This window comes from Equus caballus, chromosome 29 (genome assembly GCF_041296265.1).
Source record: "Equus caballus isolate H_3958 breed thoroughbred chromosome 29, TB-T2T, whole genome shotgun sequence".
NCBI classification, from domain to species: domain Eukaryota; kingdom Metazoa; phylum Chordata; class Mammalia; order Perissodactyla; family Equidae; genus Equus; species Equus caballus.
The window spans coordinates 16,244,494-16,266,202 of record NC_091712.1 but is presented as its reverse complement, the minus strand read 5'-3'; the positions used below and the strand labels follow the sequence as shown (position 1 = coordinate 16,266,202).

Sequence of the window (21,709 nt, the reverse complement as noted above, 5' to 3'; positions counted from 1 at the left end):
AAAATGCAGATTCCAGACTCCCTCCCACCCTCCAGCAGAGATTCAGATTCAGGTTTGCGTGGGGCATTCTTTGTGGAATGCTGTAGAGAAAAGCGTGAGTCTTTGCTCTCTCATAGTGACACAGCCTCGGGTCGATGTCTCTTCACTCTGCTTTCTAGTCTCAGCCCAGCCATTGACAAGTATATCCTGAAAATGTAGCTTCACTTTGCTAAGTAGGAATAACTGTCAACCTTATTCACATTACAGTCTACCTTGAGCATGCCTCTCTTCTGGATCACCAACACTTCTCTCCTCCCTTGGCTTTGTTCAGAGCATACTCTTCCTGCCTGTGTGTCTTATTATGCCCACCAGAAGGCCTGACATTGAGAATAAATGTGAACACATGCCTATTTTATAGAGCACAGGCCATCATGTCTCAACCTGCTGTGTTCTATCACCAGCGTAGCACTAGGCAAAGCTGGGACTTTCATTCAAGTGGCTTGTTGATGATGTTACACGGTATCCATAAAATCCTGCTCACTTCTTCATGGTCTAATACTTACATTGTTCATGTAATAGAACACATTTGTAGTTTAAGTACAAATATATATACATTTTTTAGGCCAACCCAGTGGTACTCAATATATTTTTGTTTCTGACCACCACAAATTTTCTATTTTTCTAGAAGTAGAAAAATTAAAGTCAGTGACAGCAACAAGAAGATAATTCACTATGTAGTTTCTGTTGTACCTAAAATTGGAGTTCTGTTTAAAATTACATACTTCAAAATATTTCAACCATGTCCAAACACTTTATTAAAGACCTGGTATTTCTTTTTAAAAAATGTCCTGATTTTGCTTATTGAAAAGACAAGATTATAATCAAGGAAAATTGAAGAGAAAATAATTCGCTATTCAAACACATCAGCTGGTTTTAGTCTTTGCAGTTTTCTTTCTATCCTTGTCTATATACTTGTAATTCAAGGAGGTTTGTTTTCTAGTTTCAACTCGGCCATTAATAAGTATGATCTTGAGAAAGGAACTTAACTTTAATGAGTAGGAATAAATGTCCATCTCATTTATGCCACTGGGTCGTTAGGGAGGCGGGGAGTAGGGAGGTAATACAGGTGAAAATGGTCTGCATAACGTAAAATACCTTAAATGCCAGAACGTTGCTATTTTGATCTAAGGCTCTTGTTTCATGCTGATACTCTCCATCTCTCCAAAAGCTGTTGACATCTGTTTTTAGAGGGTGACAAATACAAAGTAAAATGAAGACAGATAAAAGGACCTGCAAAGATTTTAGAGTATTTGACCCAAGTTGAAAAAGCTGAAAACTACTTAATATCTTTAAGTTGTGAAGGCCTGTGATAAAGTGAGAGCGGGAACCAGCTGTTGCCCATCTCTTCAGAGGTCGCATAAAGAAGTTATGGGCTTCAGTTGAAGAGAGAATTTAAGTTTTTTTAAGATCAGCTTGCTGACTGTGGGAATTTTTACCAACTAGAAGGGGCTGGCATAGCACAGGCTCTCCTCTCTTGAATCTGAAGACTGTTATGTTTGTCTATTGTCACGTGCAAACCACCCCCAAACTTCATTGTGTAAAAGAAGCAAGCACTATTTTCTAATGCTCATGGATACCGTGGGTCAGGAATTCAGATAGGGCACAGCAAGAATGGCTTATCTCTGCTCCACAATGACTGGGGCTTCAGTTGGGAAGATGCAAAAGGCCGGGAGTAACTTACACGGTGGGGCCAAAATCATCCATAGGTTTCTTCACTCACATGTCAAATGCCTGGGGTCATGTTGGGCATCTCCCTCTGGGTAACATCAAGGCCTCTCCATGCCATCATTGCACGTGGCTTCTCCACCATGGCAGCCTCAGGACATGTTGCATGTGGCTCAGGGCTCCAGAAGCAAATGCAAAAGCTGTATGGCCTTTTATTGCTTAGCTTTGGAATCACATAGGTGTCATTTCTGCTCAACTAGGGTGGTGGGAGTAGTCAGAATCCCATCCAGATTTAAGGGAGGGGGATGCAGATGTTACCTTTCAACGGAAGAGCATCAAAGAATTTGCAGCCACGTTTGAAAACCACCAAAAAGAACTGAGAACAATTCATTTATTCATTCAACCAACCAGCATTTATGAAGCACAGATACTAGGCTCTCAGCTGGGAAAACTAAGAATAATTCAGCATGTCCCTGCCTGCCTTGAGGAGCTCACGGTCTGCTGGTGGTGGAGAAGGTAGCCCATTGTTAAGGTGATGAACTCGTTTTCTATCACTGAGACCCTCCTCTCTGGGACTGAACACTCTAGGGGAAAATTCCTAGTCCTTCTGAATCCAACTAAGTTAGCAACAAGTCATTTCTCAATTTGTTTTTATTTCCACCCTTTGGCCTGTGCTTTCTGGATTGTGGGCACTGGGATTCCTCAACTTTGGCAACGAGTCCCATTCTAAATGTAAACAGATGGAGAAAGTGCCAGCGTGGCCGAGTGTAACATCTTCTACTGCAACAACATGCTGACACCCGTTGGGCAAATGGAGCTGCATCAAGCAACTGTGTTTGCCCAACCCTTTCCAGGAGGGCCCAGGAGTTTCACATCAGGGACATCACAGCTAATGCCTCCTTGCAGGGTCCGCCCGGGAGGGGCTGGGCAGCACCGTTTAAGCACCAGCCCGTGTATGAGATTTCAGGAGAATGTACCAGGTTAGCCATAGTGACTGTTAATCATTTCTGTTATGTTCTCCAGTTTTTGCATGTTTTGCAGGGCAGACAGTATAATTAAGCCACCTCAAACCAACCTCCTGTTGCCACCACTTAAAATAACTTTGTGACTGAAATTGGCCCAGTTGCCAGGTTGAGTGCATTTGACTCTGAATCAGTTTTCTATTTGTTCTGTCTCTCCCCACCCTGCCTCCTTGACATAGAGAAGGGCTGAATGAGTTCAGTTCACCTTCCAGCCCAGTAGCAGGCTTTCCTTCCCTTTGCTTTCCTTGGTCAAGGAGGTAGCATTCCATTGCTGGCACTGAAGGAGTATCTGTCCAGAGAATGAATTGTTCATAACTCTCTCTCCCTTTGGCCTGCACAATGTATCCACCATTAATTTCCATTCTGATAGCCTTGTGGTGTGGACTCTGGAAGGTTCAGTGAAAGTCAACTGTCCTCTGGTTAAGTGTATTAACTCGTGAACGATAGTGGCCATATTAACCCACATTTATTTTAGTGCTTAGTATGAGCCAGGCACTTTGCTGATCTCTTTGCTTGCAATATCTAATAAAACCCCTAGTTTATGAGTGACAACTTTATGATCCTCATTTCATAAATAAGAAAACTGAGGCTTCTGGAGGTTAAATAGCTTGTCCCAGGTACCAAGTATCAGAGCTAGCATTTGAACCCAGTCTGTCTTACTCCCAAACTCTTGTTTTTAACCACTGTGCAGTGACATAGTTACACAGTTGGCAAAATGCTGGACTCTGGGAGTTTGGGCTCCCTGACAGTTATGTTCTGATGGTAGGCACTGAGGGGAGAGAGAGGATGGTGTTCTTCCTTATGCAAAACACTTGGGACACTAAGAAGATGCAAAAATAGGATGGAGAGGATGCTGACCATAAATCTAGACATTCAGGATCCATTGAACTCCCATGTATAGACGATGCTACTAGAGCCTGGGGGCATGGGGTCAGCCTAGTTAACCTACTGCTCAACATACTTTGCACGCTCCTCCCACTTGCTGGCTCTGGGCTGAAAGCAGGAAGTACACAGGGGCTTCCAGCTTGAGGCAGCAGTTGCCCCATTTTAGTTCTCTTTGCTCCCTGGCTTTCAGCCCACCACTGTGTCTCCCTGCCATCTGCCAGAGACATCTCCCTGTCGTCGATGGCTGGGCCTGCCATGGCCTTGTCAAATAACTCTGACAATGTTACAAGAATAACAGCTCCTGTTTACTGAGCACTTACTAAATACCAGGCATTGTTTTAAGCTCTTGACATCTATTATATATAACCCTCTTTAATCACTCAGGATGGAGATGACCACTATTATCCCCAGGAGTTGAGGCACAGAAAGGGTTGGTGATTATAGAACTCTATATCTTTTCCTTGGTCAGTTGGGATCAGTGTTCCCACCATTTCCAGCACTATTTTCTGCCCCTATGACAGTGAGTGAGCTTGGAGGAATTACTGGCACAGTGAAGTCAGGAGTATTGTTTGGGGACCGGCAGGGAGAGAGCAGGAGTCACTTTTGAGAGGCAACAGGAAAACCTCTGGTCAGCCTCAAGAATAGCAACATGGGTACTTTCTCCTCTGGAAGACCTACCCACCTCCCACGTCACTCAAACTGCTCAGAGTCCCAGTCCTCTGGGGATCTGCAGTGGGCCTCCCAGAGCAGCTGCGCCCCCAATTGCCCCGACTTAGCCTCTGAGTCACAGGAGACCCAAAGAGGCCAGTCCTGTTTGTGTGTAGCAGGAACCCCTAGGTGGAAGAAGACAAGAAGGAAAAGCAGGACCCCAGAGGCCCGGGGGCCAGTAATCTTTGGCAGAGTGGATTGGAAACCCACAAGAGCCCCCAATGTGAGCACCAGGAGGTTTGCTAGTGACCCAGTGGATGCGGAGCAGCTGGGCTCACTGAATGTTGTCATCCTGGGCTTTCCCTGATGGACGGGAAGTACTCTCCTTAAAGTGAGCACTTAGTGCTGACTGAGAGAATCGATGGGAGAGAAGGGGCTTGGAGGTGCCAGAGGAATCATAAATATTTCATGCTGTCGAATCAAATGGAAAAGGCAAAGCTATTTCTTTTTCAAATGGAAGTGGCAGAGACTTCATTGCATTCAAGATTAATAGGTGCACTGCCCAGTCATCAGAGCTTGGAGACAAAGCAAAAAAGAACAGCCAAGACTGTGAAGCTCAAAAGTGGAGTTAGGACATTCGTGGCTGGAGAGGGGTGTTTGGGCATGGACACCGTAGGCTGTGAGGAAGGCTGATCTGCAGATGCGTCTCACTTCATCCATTCCTGGAAAGTGTGTATAAGCTGGGTCATTATTTTCACAGCACCAGGAAGATTCAGGAAATGCTTATCAAGTTACTTACACGATATGAATAAGAATGCTCAGAGAGAGTATATGTTCTGGTGAGTTTGGCTGGAACAACAAAACCACAGCTTCCATGAACAATCCTACAGGTGGGGGAACCACGAGGGGTGCCCTCATTCTTCTCCTGCCCTCAGTCAGGGCCATCACACCTTGAATCATTCCAGAATGCTGAGTATTTAGACTATTTATAGAGATCGATGGGGGCAGACATCTCACCTCTTCCTTTGGGAATCTCCTTTCCTGTTTAATAGCCTCTGAAGGCAAATGGAAGGTGATTTTCCAAGCCATTCCCTTTACTTGACCTATTTCCAAAGACCGTGTCCCTGCATCCGCTTCCTGCTCGTTTCTGTGAATGTGAGAATGTGGTGGGGCTTCCTTTAGCCAATATGCTCTTTCTCCTTGCAAGGTCTGACGTATTCTTAGGAAGTCAGTTCAGAATTTACAGTCAGGGCAAGAGGAGGATCAGTTAGTCCTTTCTGAAAGGGAGGAGAGTAGGTGGCACTGACCATTCTGGGGTTTTCCCTGGGCAAGAGACAGGCTTCCAGGAAACATTGCCATCCTGCTCTCCTTTTCTTCGTGCAAAATCTCCACAAATCTGTGTTGGTCACATCCTGTGTGTCTGTCCTGCCCCAGGCCTCATGAGGAACTGAAGGTAAGCTCACATTTCCGGCCCGCCAGGGGTGTGCAGACTTTCCACTTCATCGCTTGCCCGCAGAGTTCTCACCGATGCCCAGATCGCTGCTCCGCTCTCATTCCTCCTGGAGGAGCTGGGCTCTCCGGGACTGCCTTTCGCAGCTCTGGAGAGGAGGAGCATCAGGCAGATGACTCTTGGTCTTAGGGAGAGCATAACCGACTTCGGGAGCCACAGAGGAAGAACAATTAGCCAGCAAAGCAAGACAGAACATTTCCTTTCTGGGTCCCTCCAGGCACCATGCCCGCCGTGGCAGGCGTCCGCTGACCCTCTCGCCCCTTGGCAGCCACCTTCAGCCAGGGGCACGAGGACTCTCCCTTTTTCATTTGTCCCCTTTTCTAACCACATTCCTACTCACCAGCGGGAGAAATGCCATTGCGACCCCGAGGGGTGGGGGGGCTGCCACGGGGGCAGCTGCGTGATGCCAAAGGCTCTGCTGCTTCTGTCCCCCATCTCACCTGCAGGTCCTGGGTGTCACTCCATCACCTCAGCTCCTTAAAAAGTGAGGCTGGCCGCGTGTGGCACAAGGCTTAGGACAGTGTCACTCTTTCCTTTAAGTTTAACAAGTCCAGAAAACCTTTACCATCCACCACTCAATTGAGAAACAGAACAATGTCCTTTCCTGCCAAAAACCTCACTCAATCCCAGGAAATAATGGACATTGAGAGCTAGGGTGTTGGAGAAGATAATGTTTCCTTCCTCCCAGCTGCCTTTTGTTTCGTTTTGTTTTTTAAACTATACGGAAGATTCTTGTTTAGGTCGCAAAGAGAGAGGAAGAATATTACCATGTTGACTAGGATTACCATTTCTTTTATTTTTCCCCCAGTGCCTTCACAGGCCTTCTCAGCTCTCCTGTGCCAGGAACCCAGTGGGTATTCATAATGTGGGGATAGGTGGGTGTGCACAGATGCAGAGAAGGGTGGGCCCATGGAGCAGGGCCCTGCCTCAGCAAACCCACGAGCGGCAGGAGCAGGTTACTCCTAAATGGGCAACAAGTTTTCTTGAATGAGGTCATGTGTGTACAGTGCCTGGGACAGGTGTGATGCTCCGTTTCTGGAGTTTCCATTCCTATAGGAGCAGTGGCCAAGGTGTATGCTTCCCTTGAATGTCTCCAGCCGCTTCCCACGGTGCGTGTCCCACAGGATGGTCAGTGAGGTCACATGCAGGCCACATGCAGGGTGGTGAGCAGGCTGTAGATCATGGTCAGGAACGCAAAAACGTCCTACACGTCCAACACTTTATTTTCTCCTTCTGTCCTTTTCTTCTCTTTCTCTCCCTTCTCCTGCTTGCTCAATTTTTCCTCCCTGCCCAGTTTTTTGGGACCAAGAGGTTTGGCTTGCTACTACTCCCCTCGTGACCTTAGGTGGGGCCCTTTACTCCCTTGGGACTCATTTTCCTCGTGTGTAGAAGCAGGAGGTTGGGTTACAGTTTAGGGAGATAAAATCGGGGCTGATTGCTTTGAAATGATGACTGAGGGCCTGGAGCCCTTTCCCAAATGCCCTTACTGGCCCCCCAAGGAGTGGGTGGGCAGGGGCTCCCAGGGCCTTCTGGGCTCCGAGTCACCAAGCCCAGAGTCACTGAGTCGGCTCTGAAAGTCTTCTTCTCTCCTGCCCCCATTTGGCACCCCCAGGGACAGAAGGAAGGCAGCTGCCAATCCCACACCAAACTGCCAACCACTGTTTTCTCTCGGCTGTCACAGGGTGTGTGCCATCCTCTTTGAGGCACACCTCTGCATTGGCAGGGGGCTGGCCTTGGCCCAGCACCCTCCTTTGCCACAGCATCTGAACCGAATCAAAAGGGAGATAGAAAGGGGCTACAGGGGCCAATGAAGTAATGTCTGAACATGCTTGCGAGATCTTTCGGTTTCCAAAGCATTTTTCTTTCTAATTCTAGAATGAGACTGTCCCTTTAAAAAAACAAGGCCATTTGTGGGGTGAATTTAAATATACCATGCACAGTAATCCCATTGTCACACTGTGGTTGAATCCACAATCCTAGGCAGGGCCAAGATGTAACCATTTAAATTATTCGTCAAATTTTTTTTTCTCATCCCCACATGAATGTTGAAATGATCTCTAACACAGTTTTAAAAATATGCTCTAAGTTCACGACCTCAGCTTCGGGGAATCAGGACGTCCTCATCAGTAGACAGCTTCAGTAATCGGTGAGCTCCGGAAAGCATGGTCGCTTCAAAAAGCCTGACTCAGCCGCCGCCTTCAGAGGAGTCTCCAGCGGGACACAAGTCTGGGTTCAAACTGAGTCTGTCCACACAGGCAGCTGTCTGCAAAGTGGGGCTGGGCCGATGGTGCTGCTCTTGTGGTTAATCTCTTCCACAAAAGACTGAGCAGGAGGTTAACGTGGATTCCTCAGAAGCTGCCAAGAAGAGCCTTAGTTTTAGTGAGAATTCCGGAGTCAAGACCTGTCAGGAGCATTTGCCATCAGGAACATGACCCAATCATATTGATTTTCTTTTACTGTCCACAAGGCCAGGAATCTGGGGAATGAGGGAGGTGACGCCAATGCATTTTCTAAACTGTCCATAAGCTTCGAACAGTGTGAGTTTGATCCAGTGGAAAGAGTGGGCTCCTTGGAATGTTACTCCTTCGGGAGCCGACGTGAAGATGCTGATAATAATCACCAGCCAAGCTTCTTCAGCGGCTGCAGGATCTAGAGAACTTGTTAGGGAGTCTTGGACTGAAGCCTCAGATCCAATAGGATTATTATATCGAACAACATGAGACTGTCAATATTCAACTGTTTTTTACCTATAAACATGGCAGTTTCATATAGTGCAGCCTAATGTGTGCACGTAAAACTTGACTGTGACCTTTTTATTTCATGGTGGCAGAAAGACCCCATGTGGAATTTAGAATGAAGACCTGAGTGGTCCAGTCTGATTCATAAGCATCCTTAGCCCATGTTACCTCAGGCTAGAGAAGCCCCCAAGATTTGCCACCACCCCAATCAGAACTAATCTGTCCCATCCTGGGGTTTTGCTGATAGTTGGATCACAGTACTTATGAAATATATACCTTTAATTATAGTTATTTGCAGTCATAAATGCCCTTTAAAAATGCCCTAAAAAATGTGTAATGGATGTGAGGATGTGGGCCATCATACACATCTTTGCTTCTTCTACATGCCTTTTTACATAGTAGGCACTATTAATTATTTATTGGTTGGCTACCTGAATCTTGACACTATTACTAATGTGGCAAAATTGATGACTACCAGTCAGCTCTTTCAGAATTTATAATGGGGCTATAGTTTTTGCTTCATGGAACAATAATTATTATAGTCTTCTATATTAGGATTAAAAAGATTATTGTCTTTTTAATCTCATGAGCTACATGGCATTTCCATGATGTGTACAAATGCATTCTCCTTTGTGATTCAGAGAATACTCATAGCTGACCAGTTTTCCCAGCCCTGGACCACACTTACCCAGTTCATCCTGTTGTGTCCCTACTGAGAGCAGGGATGAGGGGTCACATAGGGCAAAGAGGATTTTATAGCTACCGAAACACGTGCAACTAGACCACATGCGCTCATGCCGCATATGACCGGAAATTGAGGAGTCCAACATGTCTCAAACAGAACTCATGGTCACTTCATCCTCCCTTCCCGCCCCACTCCTGCTGACCTGCTCCCCTTCTTGTGTGCCTAGTGTTGATGAATGGCTCTGATGTTCTTCATGATGCCCAAGCTGGAAGCCTTGGAGACCAAGTGCACCCCTCACCCCTCACCAACCCCACATCTCACCAACCATTCCTCTGCTCTGTCTCCTGTCCTCGTGACAGCACTACTTAGATTCTCCATTTCTTTCCTGATTTCCCTCCTTACTGCCCTGCTTCCACTCCTGCCTCCTCTGCTCCTCCACCAGACTGAGCTTTACAAACTGCCCTTCTGATCACTTTGCTCCCCAGCCTAAAATCCTTCATGCAAGTCACACAAGCTCTTCTTGATCCACTCCTGCCATCCTCTGTAGTTCACCATGCTTCTCCTCTGCAGCATATTGAACTACCCGTTGCTCCTCTCTCCTGTGGGTTTTCATGTTTGTTGCTCCCTCTGAACAGTAAGCTCACAGCCTTTGCATGGCCGATTCCTATTGAACCTTGGCACTTGACTCAAGGATCGCCTCCATCATTCACTCTACCAGGCTGGTGGATGTCCCTCCCTGCTTCCCACAACACCCTAAGCTTACCTCTAGCAAAGCCATTAGAGCCTTCCGTCCAGCAGCAGCTCTCTTAGCTGGTGACAATGTGTTTTCTTTGCCACAGGCTACTTTTCTTTGCGTATGTGATGTTACATGATTCGCAGATCCTTGTTCTTAGTCTATTTAGTCACTTGCTTTCCTTGGACAGGAAGTGACTAATGATGAAGATCAAGCTCTAGTTCTTGACATTCTAATCCTAACCTTGAATATTTCTATACATGGCATGTTACAATGGGCATTAATTTATGAGAGACAGAGGTAGACATAGAGCTTTTTAGCTAATTAAATAAAAATGCACCACACCACCACTGTCCTGCCCCCTTGGAAATAAAATACAAAGGGAGGAGAAAGATGACACACTGGTCATTGAAGGTAAATCTCCTGAGGTTTCAGATTTGGGATCCAGTGACTGAGTAAGGAAAGGAATAAACTTTGACTGTCAGACAGGACTGAGTTCTGGCTGTGAGCAAGGAGCAAAGGCACCCCTAGACTTGCCAAATCTTTATCAAAGATGATGAGGCGGAGGAAAAATCTCGCTTTCCCCAGGAGGTAAAATTGGCATCCACCCTATGCTGTGCTCAACTTCATCACCTCCTTCCTAATGGAGGAAGCGGGGATGGGCAGCCCCTGGTCCCCCTTGAAGGAGGCCTGAACACACAAGATAATAAAAACCCCAACCTGGGCCCATGCCTGAAAGCTGGCAGTGCCTGTGACTCATCCTACTTGTGCAGGCTTAGTCATTTCAAGAGGAACTTGTGCCAGCTCAACACTCAGTAATATTTTCCAGTTACGATCATCAATAAACAGGAGATAACCAGTCATCTCTAGATTCTGCTTAGAATCTTAGCACTGAGTCTCAGCCAGCTCAAAGGGACTTGAGGTGGCAAAGCGGCCACCTTCACTTTCAGCTTCTATGCCAGCTTACACATACTCCACGGTATGTGTTGCGTCTATCGCCAGTGCAACCTCTTGGCACCGAGATGAAATTGGGGGCTTTTACATATTCAATGTGTTTCAGAGTTTAAAAAATATTATATAACTGAAATAACATTTTAAACAAACCACGTGACTTTGTTCTACTGGGTGAAGCTAAAATTAGAGGCCAGCATTTGGCTGTGATATAAGCTACGGAAACTATCAGAAGAGTATCTTACATTAAAGGTCGTTTACAGCAGAAATAGCTAGGCTCAGCCCAGACTGGCCAGTATTCTCAAAGGTTGTGTCCAGAGGTGGCAGCAGCCAGGCAAGGGCTTTGAAAGTCCTGGCTTAGAACTTGGCACGGCCACCGTGGAGACTGCTCGTGGTACAAATTCAGGCATTGATGCAGGAGCAGAACAGAAAGGCGGGGGTGGGGGTGGGGGTCTTGCTGCTAATTGGTTTAGTCTAAGCTCAAGTCAAGCCTCCCTTGGCAGACACGGCAGTTACTATTAAGAGAGACTGAAACTAATCAAAGCTATTTAGGTAGATGTGCCAAGCCGCAGAGAAAGATGCAATTCTGGGCACAAACTCATGTTGATGAGCGGTGTGTGGCAAACTCCCTGCACGAGAGGGGGTCATGTAGTAGCAAAATGGGAGTGTTTTGAAGAGAAAGCCTGTTAATGTAAAATGAAGGGCTGACTCAGATGCAACATGACAGGAGACAGGTGTGTGCTCCCTGTGCAGCCTCTCTCCATGGAAACTGCAGGGCAGGCCTGGCTGACTGAGCAATCTGCGGCTCACTCACAGAACTCCTCCCAACCCAAACGATGACTTCCTCCACCTTCCATTAAGGACTATGTTAGAATTTTAACACAAGAATGCATGTTTCGTCTACTTCCTTTTTGTTAGAAAATGCAGTGAAATGACCAAGGGGCTGTGTGTGTGTTTGTGCATGGCAGGGAGGGGAGGGGACAGGGGAGAGAAGGAATACACAGATTAATTAGCAACCATTAAGGGACACTTGCCTATGTTCTGATTTATTCTCTTTTTTTTGGTTAATGTTTACATTGAGCTTGATGTTTGTAAGTACATTCCAACAAAAACCCTGGAGATGGTTATTCCTAATATCCTCTTTTGCAGGTGAGAGACAACTGAGAGAAGCTAAGTGAGTCACTCTACATCACAAAGCTAGGAAGAGATGGAGACAGATCTCAAACCACAGTCCGAGGTCGCCAAACCCAATGCTCTTTCTTCTGAAACACACTATCTTCCTTTGGAAAATCAGATAGATCATAGGGACAAGACTTTTCTTTTCCAGGATTCTTTGGGGACCCCATGTGCATGCTACCATATTGTCTCGGGGTCTCTGGGGTATTCAGCCAGAATGTTAGATCCCCCACAATTTGAGGTCCCACTGTCTGGGATAAGCTGTGAAGGGGGCTTTAGGATTGATTGCTAGGCCTCTGGGGGTGAGGAGAAGACCCATCAACGTCAGGACCATAATGTTCACACAGCTGTCCTTGTAGGCATTTGCTACATGCCAGACACTTAGACATAAGCACTCATGAAACAGGGGTTGCAGCCAGGGGATGCTCACCCCTACAGACATAGTCCCTGTCCTCAGGGAAGCCCCAGTCTAGTCAACAAGACAATCTCAGAAACCTGGGCTTCTCCCACACCAGGCCCCCAGCTCACACCTTGCTGAGACTCTCGGGGGCTGGGACAGGGGATGCACATGTGTTTAGACACCACCGATCATCCTGATGTTCCCTTGGGGTCCAGAAGTCCTGGAAGTGCTCACAGAATGTGATGGGAGCATAAAGGAGGAGCAGCTTGCCCATCCAGAGGGAAGGAGAGAAGAGTGTGGAGACCCCGGGCGGTTAAGTAATGAAGTCATTCATTCATTTATTCATTCAGGAAATATTTATTGAGAGCTGATTATGTGCTAGCCACTCTTCTGTTTGCTGGGCCTATGGTGGAGCACAAAACAGCAAAAAATCCCTGTTCTCATGGAGATGGTAGGCCTTGACCTCCTGGAACAGGATGCAGCTTGGTGGAGAGGTGGGGGCGGGAAAGGGATCCTATTTCCAATGAGACATTGAGGAAAATGAGGCTTTGCCATTTACAGTGGCAGACCCAAGAGGCGAATACAGGCCTTCCCAACCCCACTATTTGCTGCTTACAAGGGGATCAGGTAAGAAACGGGTCACAGAGCCCTGGCCAAATTGCACAGACGCTGGCACCAAATGTTGTGATTGTCTGTTCTGTCCTTTAATTATTTTGTCCTTCCTAACAGGAGTTTCTGGGGAGACAAGTGTTACGAATGCATCTGCCTTTTGGTCAGGACTTCTAGCCCCAGCTTCCAGTCCTGTCAGGTAGAGATATTCATCCACACAAATGACATGACTCCCTTAAGGAATGCCAGACGTTTTAGAAATCACAATAAAATTTGTAAAATAAGGCAAAGCAAAGCAGAACAAAAAAACCAATAAAAAAGTTATATAACCATTTTCTGCTATGCAAAGCTATAATTAAGAACCAGAATACACAGAAAGAGCATAGACTTTATCAGTGTATTATTTTCAGGACAAACTGTAGGAGCAAACGTGTATTTCAGGGAGGTATGAGATCTCAAACCAAGACTGAAGTTCCTGTATTAGTGAAATTCACCATCCTCAGTTAGCTAGAGGGAGAGAGCATGTAATAAATTGGTACTTTCCAGCAATTTCTTTCTTTCAATTCTGTACTAGAAAGAAAACACTTTGTTAAGGAAATTCAGCAACAGCTTGGTTTTCAGAGGCAAACTGAGACCCACAGATACCTGCCCATGGTTACTTTCATTTGAAGAGAAAGAAAACAAACCCCAGATGCTTGAAGTGGTAACCACAGTTGGCTTTAGTTCACACCTGATAACAATGTGCCCTTTATGGCCAAATATGCACAAACAGGGCCGTGTGTTTCTTCCCTTTCAGTGCATGGGCAGGTCCCTGGACTTCCTTTCTCTGATGGCTGCTCCTACCACCCTGCCCAGCAATCGCTCACTCCCATGAGCTTTACTCCACGTCAGTGCAGCTTCCCATGGTCACTACCTGGATCTTGTCATCAGCTGCAATGCAAATTCTGTAGCCCCTCGTCTTAACCTCCCTGTCCGCTTGGTTTTTCCTGGTCTTCCTCTCAATATTCCTTCTCTGCATCTTTAGTAGAAGCTTCAGTCTCTAGACTCTTCTTTTGCCTTCCAATCTATTACTCTTCCCTCTGTCCCTGCTAAGTAGAGCTGTTCTTCATCTATCACTTAAGCCTCTCTCATCTTGCACTGCTCTTCTCCAGCTTTAGAATACCTTTTCCCTCTGCCACTTCTCCACCAAGCTGGACTCTATTCAAGGACATCAAGGCTCATCATCTTCATGAGAACAGGACCTTTTTTAAAATTGTTTTGTTCACTGCCATAGTCCTAGCACCCAGAAGAGTAGCTGGCACATAATCAGCTCTCGATAAATGTTTCTTGATATTTCTATGAGCGTGCACATCCCCTGGGTCCAGCACCTTTTTCATAAGTGCTAATTTGAGTGCACAAATGACTTCAAGGTGGCTTTGAACAAGACATATATTCCGGTGTGAGTGTCTGCATCTGGGAAATACACTGGAGGAATGCTCCTCCTTCGTTTCCCAAGTAAGTCTCTAACAGTTTGTACATATGAAGTGTGCTAGTCAGGATGTGGGGGGTCAGATCTGAAACCTGATTGTAACTTGAAGGCATAAAATAATCACACAGCTGTGTGCCTGGGCCCTGAGCGGCACTGGGCCTAAAGCATAATGTGCTTCATCTGATTTGCTGGAGAATCTGGATTTGTCGAGGCTCTTGGCTCATTTGCTTCAGGCAGATGCTCTTATTTGCACAGCAATCCAAGGGGTGGAAACAGAGCTGAGGTCTCTAGGAAGGGAGAGGGCAGCACAAGTTGGGGGGCCACCCAGGGAGAACTCACCCATCCCCACATACTTTTCATCAGAAGTGGGGTAATGGCTTTACCTGGACCTGGGGTTTTGTGGGGCTACCATTTACCCAAAAGCAGATCAGGCTAGCTCCATTACTAAGAAGAAGAAGAGAGTTGGCAACAGGGGCCTGGTCCTTTAGCCTGGAGATTCAAAGACAGGGATGAGTGAAAAGAGGTTTCATAGGTTGACAAAGCTTTTAAAACCCCCAAATCTGTTAGGATCTAGTGAAAGATGGAGGAGGCTGAACATGAGAAACTGGTTTTTGGTACCTCTGGATCTCCCCAGCTGACCACAGCCACCAAAAGCCTTGATCGATCCTCGAAGGTCAGTAGTGAGTGATGGAGCCAACAGGGAGGGAGCTGCTGTTGGAGAAGAAGGGGAGGGCGACGAGGGGAAGACAGGAAGGAGAAGGGAGGGGTGGGCAGAGACAGAAAAAACCCAGGCAAGTCTGCTCCCAGGGGCTGAGGCTCTGGAAAACAAATTTGGAAACATTATCCCACAAGATCTCCATTGAAGACGTTAAGCTCAGAGGCCCGAAGGGACCCATTGAAGAGAGGAGGCCAGAGCTCAGAATCTCAGCCGTTCCGGTGAAATCAAAACAGCATGAGCCCAACAGCTCATGAAGAGATAAGGGATTAGTCCCAGCTTGGAACCATGTAAAGATGGGGGAATTTCTAACATTCTTGAGGTCCCCATAGAAAAGGGGTTTGTTCAACTTAGGAATGAACTGTGAAAAGCTGAATTCCACTCTGGGGTCTCTGTTGAAGCATAAAAAACAAAAAATTCTCCCACAGACCATTTGGGGAAATGACACGTGATCTCATTTCATACCATTCCTGGGCTGGCAACACGGAACAAGGCCCATGGACTCCTGTCTGTGAACGCACCCCGAGCTGCCAGGCATTTGTGAGTTCAGGGGATTTGGAATTCACTGATGAAGTGAGTTCTTATCGGAATTCAAAAAGTAAACATGAACCAAGGGTGTTTTTATTGTACTTTTCCATTTAGTGGTAAAGCTTTTTCATCTTGGATTGGGTTCCAATTGTTCCCTGAGCAGCTGCCATTCAGTTTGGAAAAAAAGAAAAATTAAAAATTAAGCAGAGAAGGCCCTAGGCAGCTATAAGTAATAGAGGTGAGAGACACCATCAGGAAGGAAGCTGCGGGTGGATGGGGGGGCGGGTCCCTTGGTGCTGGGGGGTGCGCAGGTCAGGGATCAGGTCAGGGCCAATGATATTTTATGCTGAACATTCAAAAAGCCACTTCCTGGAACACCATGGTTCACACCAAGTTTCCCCATCCAGGGTATCAGGGATACTATCTGAGCTCCCCAGAAGAATTCCTCCAATTCTTCCAAATGAGTTTCAGGGTAGGAAGTGAATTTGAAGACTAGACAGAGGGCAAGGACTTTGGGTTCTCTCAGCATTCAGAAATGCCGAAAGAGAGCCACTGAAGCTCATCATCCACCTCCTGTAGCACCAACTCATGTTAATATTTAAAAATGAACAGTGAGATACCACCTCACACCTGTCAGGGGGCTGTTGTGAAAAAGACAAGAGATAACAAGTGTTAGCAAGGATGTGGAGAAAGGGGAACCCTAGTTCACTGTCAGTGGGAATGTAAACAGGTGCAGCCACTATGGAAAGTGGTGTGGAGGTTCCTCAAAGAATTACAAATGGAAATACCATATGATCCAATAATCCCATCTTTGGGTATTTATCCAAAAAAAAGAAAACACTAACTTGAAAACATATATGCATCCCTATGTTCATTGCAGCATTAGTTACAATAGCCAAGACATGGAAACAGTCTAAGTGTCTATCAATGGATGAATGGATAAAGATATTGTAGCACGCATGCACGCACGCGCGCGCGCACACACACACACACACACACACACACTGGAATACTACTTAGCCATAGAAAAGAATGAAATCTTGCTGTTTGCAAAAACGTGGACGGACCTCAAGGGCATTATGCTAAGTAAAATAAGTCAGAGACAAAGACAAATACTGCATGATCTCTCTTATATGTGGAATCAAAACCAAAAACAAGAACAAGCTCATAAATACAGAGAACAGATTGGTAGTTTCAAGAGGCAGGGAGTGGAGGTGGGAGAAATGTGTGAAGGGGATATAAATTTATTTTTTAAAAAACACCCATAGTGCCCTATGTCTCCCCCACCAAAAAATAGGGGGAGACAATATTTAAACACAAGGAGCAGTCTTGGCCACAATGTTGAATGATTTTCTCAAATGTGACATTTGTTTATTCATTCATTCATTCATTCATTTTTTTTCACCCTCTCCAAAGCCCCAGTACATAGTTGTATATTCTAGTTGTAAGTCCTTCTTGTTCTTCTATGTGAGCCACCACCACAGCATGGCTACTGACAGACGAGTGGTGTGGTTCCACACTCAGGAACCAAATCCAGGACGCCAAAGCAGAACGCACCAAACTTTAACTGCTAGGACATTAGGGCTAGCTCATTCTTCATTTTTGCGAGTGAGGCCCTTCAGCCTGTGTGAGGAAAGAAGAAAGGAAGTGGGAAATAGCAATAAAAATTCCCAAATATCTCACTCTTCTTCTGAAGGCACCTGGTTTACAATTTCTAAGACCTGCTCTGGGACCAGGTCACCACATTGACCACAGCATCAGGTGGTGTGGACATGGTACCAGCAGAGCAACAGCAGGTTCCCCACTTGGATGGTCTGCCCTGCTGCATGGTACTTGCTGGCCAAGGCTTGATAATATTAATTTAAAAATAAAATACCATTTCCATATCAAACAATGAGGTTATACTATGGAATCCTATATTCGAAAAACAGTAAGGAATATTATTTGATATGATGAATTATTTGCAAAATTGGTTTAAAAAAAACAAGCAAGTCTTCCCTGCTTTTGTGCTACCAAGTGTCAGGAAAGATGCTCTGGGGCATTGGTTATTATTTGGGAGCATTTGGTGGCTTATGGCCTTCAGAACCAGGGAAGTAGGAAGATTTTTGTCAATGGAGAGCTCAAGAAATGAGCACTGGACCCAGATCCCTGAGGCCCGTTGGGAAGGCACAAGACAAGACACTGTGGGTACAGATGCTGCCCTGACCCTCAAATTGTGTTAGCCCTCTATCTGGCACCAAAGCCCATGGAAGCCAAAGATCCATCTGCTCCCTCCAAACCGGTACTGTACTAGGGTAAGGCCATCAATATAGTCTACTGCTAAAGGTCCGTGTGGGGTGATTTCAGCTCCCCATACAAGGCTGCTCCTGGGACAGAGCTAGGAGATCCAGTCTGCTGACCCGTGTTGGTTTACTTCTATGGAGCATGCTGATTCCTTCCCTCTGGTGTCCTGGGACAGTACTGCCCTTATCATTGAGGTGTTGAAGAAGGATAAGAAGGGTGAGTTTCTGCCCTTCCTTTGCCCTCTGCCCTAACGTCACCCAGGAGATTCCAAGTTTGTAAGTATTGTCCTTCTGATAGTACACAAGGTTCATCTATCGGTGTGAGGATAATTGAATGGAAACCCAAGGGAAACAGTTAGTATTACCCAGACAACTGGGAAGCTAAAGGAGGGGAAGATACTGGTAAGAGGAGAAGATTTGGGACAGATTAGAAAAAATGAATTGAATTAGTTAGGGTAACTCTAGATGCTGTAAAAATATAACCTCTTTAATTTTAATGTCTTAACACAATAGAAATTTATTTCTATCTCCTGAACAGTTTGATGCAAGTATTCTTGAGTGATGGAAAAGTTACCACAGGGTGGCAGTCGAGATAGGTGGCTCATTCCACCTTGTGGTCTAGCTGCCCCTAGGGCCTTGGAGATAGAGAGCGTATGGAGAAGGCATCCCTTGTTCTCGAATGACTCGTGTTGGAAGCCACACACATCATTTCCACTCACGTTCCTGTTCCAGTTCTTTACTGATGCATAACAAATCACCCCAAACTTAGTGGCTTACAACAGTGACATTTGTTTTGCTCAAGAATTTGCAACTTGGACAGGGCTCGGTGGCGACAGCTTGTTTCTGTGCCGTTAGGTGTCTCCTGGGATGGCTTGAAGGCTGAGGGCTGGAGTCGTTGGCCAACTCACCTCCCGCTACCAAAGGCTGGTGTCTGCTGGAACATCACCTGTGGCTGTAGCCAGAACATCCATACTTGGACTTCCGTGTGGTTGCTGGGCTGCCTCACGTTATAAGGCCATGTGAAGTGGGACATATTGGCCTGGCTGACTTTAGGTATGAGATCTGCCACAATCCCATTGGTGAGAACGAGGTGAATGAGGCCATCCAGATGCAGGATGAGCTTAGAAAATATAGCCCTAGCTGGGCAGCCACTTTAAAGTGACAATGATGACAGGAAAGCCCTCATTTTGGTTGTAGCTAGCAACCTCTGCCGCTTGCAGTAAGGAGCTTTTCCATTTCACGAATGGGCCCATTGTCATGCTCCCTGGTCTAATGGAAACGTCTGCAAAGACACTTTGTAGGGTCTTGGCAGAGAAAGTAGCACCATGCTGTGAGTGCTCAAGGTTCTGCTTCACGGAGAGGGCAACCATGTGGTGCCCAGATGGCATTCTGACACTCAACCTTGAACGCATCCCAGTAGAACTCAACCAGGCGAGACAGACCTTAGGGTCAGCTTGCTGGCTGCAGAAAAGAGGCCAGGCAGACCACCTGGTCACAGGTTCTGCCCTTACCAGCTATTCTCGCTACATATCCTCTGGCCCCTTCATTCATAGAGCTTCTCTGACTTCCTGTGCAAGTAAAGCATTGCAGTGATGAAAGTAAGGCTCTAGAACATCCATTCATCCATTTATTTAACAAATTTAATGAGCACCTTCCGTGTGCCAGGCACTGTGAGAGCCCTGGAGAAACACTGTAAACCAGACTGACGCAGGTGTGGTGTCTGGTTTCAGCTGCAGTTCAGCATGAGCATGCTGCATTGCATAAAGACCAGGTGGGTGGGTGACAGAGTCTAGAGACTTCCATAGAATATTGGTGTCTTCATCAATTGACCTCATTAAACTGCCTAACTGGTAAACGACATGCTCCCCGTGTCAGATGTGTAAATCAATGATCGAAGATCAAACGATAGGGGTATCCTTACCATACATTTATCTGGGGGCAATTAATTATAACAGTCTGGGATGGCATTTGTGCCTTGGCGTACGGAGGCAGCTGAAGAAATTATGCATGTACTGCTGCAACTAATTTGCATTTAATTGTAATCGGCATTCATTTAGGGTCCCAGCAGCCGAGCTGCACTGTGTGTCAACCAGACACTTCAGCAGATCACGAAGTTACCCTGTAAACGTTTCAAGGACGCTGACTGCATTTGTAACAAGTGGCATTTTGGCATACAAGAAACGTCCTTCCTCAGAAAAGAGACAAACCATGAAAGAAATATCAAAATTGGGAATGGAGAAAATCGCTGGGTGCCTTTGGAAATGCTTCTCCCCACCCACTCCTGAAAAAAAAAAAACCCAGACCCTCTTTTATCCTCCCTTTCAGCTGTAGCAGTAGAACTAAGGCATGTTCTTCTAAATTGGCAGAGAATGAGTGGGATTTAACAAAGAACACATCAAACGTGGGACAACTTCATAGGAAGAACTTCACAGGACGAATAAAGAACACAGAGCCCGAGCCCCTGACGGTTTGATTCCTGTCAAGGGAAATGACTCCATTGGGCGGTGAGGGAGACAAATCCTTGTTTTTTAGGAAGTTGGAAGCCACTATCCAGGATGTGCCTCATTTGACTATATAAGATGTGGCCATAAAATCAAAAGACTTAAAAAATACTCATAAGCAGGGCTTCCGCATTCAATTGTGCGCTGTCCCTTTTGAAGTCCTTATCTTGGGTGGCTCCAGACTTAAGCTGACTATGTCAGTGTGTAAAACACGCTTGGAATTCCTCTTCAGAGTCTGAAGCATATTCTTTTAAGTATTTTAGCTCTAAAATAATTTAGAGCCAAATCTACAGAATAAGATAGACATGCAAGCTGAGTCTAATATAGATGTGTGAGTGTGCGTCTGTGTGTTTGTAATCAGAAAAGAGGTGCATCATAATGCAGTGAGAATGGCTTTCTCATGTGGATTTTAAGCTGGCCTTGAAGGCATTTCTTTTTGTTATTATTTATTTATTTATTATTGAGGTAACATTGGTCTACAACATTATGTAATTTCAGGTGTGTATCATTATATTTCGACTTCTATATAGACTATATTGTCTTCCCCACCAACAGTCTAGTTGCCATCCGTCACTGTACACATATGCCCCTTTACTCCTTTCGCCCCCAGCCCCAAGCTTCCCGTCTGGTAACCACCGATCTATTCTCTGAATCTATGTGTATTTTTTTTTTAAGATTTTATTTTTTTCCTTCTTCTCCCCAAAGCCCCCCAGTACATAGCCATATACTCTTCGTTGTGGGTCCCTCCAACCGTGGCACGCGGGACGCTGCCTCAGCGTGGCTCGATAAGCAGTGCCATGTCTGCGCCCAGGATTCGAACCAACGAAACACTGGGTCACCTGCAGTGGAGCACGTGAACTTAACCACTTGGCCACGGGGTCAGCCCCAATCTATGTGTATTTTTAAAAATTATTTTATTGAGGTCATAATGGTTTATAACAACGTGTAATTCCAAGTGTATATTATTATTTAGGTTTAGGGTTTCTGTATAGACTGAATCATGCTCACCACCAATAGGATAATTTTTATCCATCACCATATACATGTGCCCCTTTACCCCTTTGGCCCACCCCCAACCCTGTTCCCCTCTGGTAACCACTAATCTGTTCACTTTGTCCATGTGTTTGTTTATCTTCCACAAATGAGTGAAATCA

The 21,709-nt window shown here is 45.9% G+C and overlaps 2 long non-coding RNA genes across 2 annotated transcripts in view; both read right to left on the bottom strand.

The window, feature by feature from the left end:
• Positions 1–2,059: 2,059 nt before the first annotated feature.
• LOC111771168 (uncharacterized) lies at positions 2,060–10,117 on the bottom strand. Its single transcript, XR_002804843.2, has 2 exons — positions 9,956–10,117; positions 2,060–8,124 (listed from the first exon to the last, which is right to left on the bottom strand). It is a non-coding gene; the product is annotated as an uncharacterized lncRNA (long non-coding RNA).
• Positions 10,118–17,118: 7,001 nt separating this feature from the next.
• The window catches only part of LOC138921463 (uncharacterized), a 28,483-nt gene continuing 23,892 nt past the window's right edge, over positions 17,119–21,709 (bottom strand). Inside the window, exon 2 of the long non-coding RNA XR_011434053.1 lies at positions 17,119–17,395. This is a non-coding gene — a long non-coding RNA (uncharacterized lncRNA). The remainder of the gene's footprint in view (positions 17,396–21,709) is intronic.